The sequence below is a fragment of the Mandrillus leucophaeus genome, unplaced genomic scaffold (assembly GCF_000951045.1).
Source record: "Mandrillus leucophaeus isolate KB7577 unplaced genomic scaffold, Mleu.le_1.0 Scaffold11, whole genome shotgun sequence".
Taxonomy (NCBI): domain Eukaryota; kingdom Metazoa; phylum Chordata; class Mammalia; order Primates; family Cercopithecidae; genus Mandrillus; species Mandrillus leucophaeus.
In genome coordinates this window covers 2,546,981-2,548,273 of record NW_012099209.1, presented here as the reverse complement: position 1 = coordinate 2,548,273, position 1,293 = coordinate 2,546,981, and the positions used below count along the sequence as shown (strand labels likewise).

The 1,293-nt window shown below is 54.1% G+C and overlaps 1 protein-coding gene across 3 annotated transcripts in view; it reads right to left on the bottom strand.

Moving 5' to 3' along the window:
• The window catches only part of PGPEP1 (pyroglutamyl-peptidase I), a 29,839-nt gene that overhangs the window by 10,970 nt on the left and 17,576 nt on the right, over window positions 1-1,293 (bottom strand). For all 3 annotated transcript variants that reach the window (XM_011990297.1, XM_011990306.1, XM_011990299.1), the window contains one exon: window positions 564-680. The gene's annotated coding sequence lies outside the window, so the exon portion shown is untranslated. The remainder of the gene's footprint in view (window positions 1-563; window positions 681-1,293) is intronic.

Genomic DNA, 1,293 nt, shown 5'->3' with positions numbered 1-1,293 from the left:
GTAGAGATGGGGTCTCACTACGCTGCCCAGGCTGGTCTCAAACTCCTGGACTCAAGCAATCCTCCTGCCGCAGCCTTCGAAAGTGCTGGGATTGCAGGTATGAGCCACCACCCTTGGCCTGGATAGCCCTTTGGGTTTTTTGAGATAAAGTCTCGCTTCGCTGCCTAGGCTGGAGTGCAGTGGCACAATCTCAGTTTACTGCAACCTCCACCTCCTGGTTTCAAGCGATTCTCCTGCCTCAGCCTCCCGAGTACCTGGGACTACAAGCGCCCGTCACCACACCCAGCTAATTTTTTGTATTTTTAGTAGAGACAGGGTTTCGCCATGTTGCCCAGGCTAGCCACGAACTCCTGAGCTCAGGTGATCCTCCTGCCTTGGCCTCCCAATGTGCTGGGATTCCAGGCGTGAGCCACCGTGCCAGGCCTGAAAAGCCCTTTTGAAGACAAGACCGTGTGGCATTGGTCACGTGATCCGATCAGGAACAAAGCCACCTAAGTGCTCCACATGAAGGGTGCCAACCTGTAAGTCCTGATGAGGAAGCACCGCCCCTCGGCACCACTCACCTGTGGACTGTGCTTCTCCCACAGGGCAGGGATGAGTCTCTGGACTGTTTTGTACTCAACCGGAATCTCGTACACGTGCAGGTCCACACTGTCGCCAAGGCCTAGCTTTTCCAGCTCCTGGAAGAGAGGAGAGGGGGAGTCGTGGCCCCTGACGGCAGCTATGGGGATAATGCGCTTCCTGGGGGTGAAACAAACAGGCCACTCTTCTGACTTATTCTGCAGGATGGGAAGTGGTGTGTGTTGATTGAGTTCAAAGCTCCTCATTTCCTTCCCTACCCACTTGCCTCTAAGTCTCTCTGCATCTCTACAGAAGGTGACATGGATTCTATGGCCCCTGGGGTTAAATCCCAGGCTCCTTGGACTCAATCCTGCCTGTGTGACCTTGGGCAATCCACTTAACCTCTCAGAGTCTCAGTTTCCTCATCTGTAAAATGGGAATAACAGAGTATCAGGCCGGGCGTGGTGGCTCAGGCCTGTAATCCCAGCACTTTGGGAGGCCAAGGTACGCAGATCACCTGAGGTCAGGAGTTCGAGCCCAGTCTGGCCAACATGGTGTAATCCCATCTCTACTAAAAATACAAGAATTAGCCAGTGTGGTAGCATACGCCTGTAATCCCAGCTACTTGGGAGGCTGAGGCAGAATTGCTTGAACCTGGGAGGCAGAGGTTGTAGTGAGCTGAGATCACACCACTGCACTCCAGCCTGGGCAACAAGAGCGAAACTCCATCTC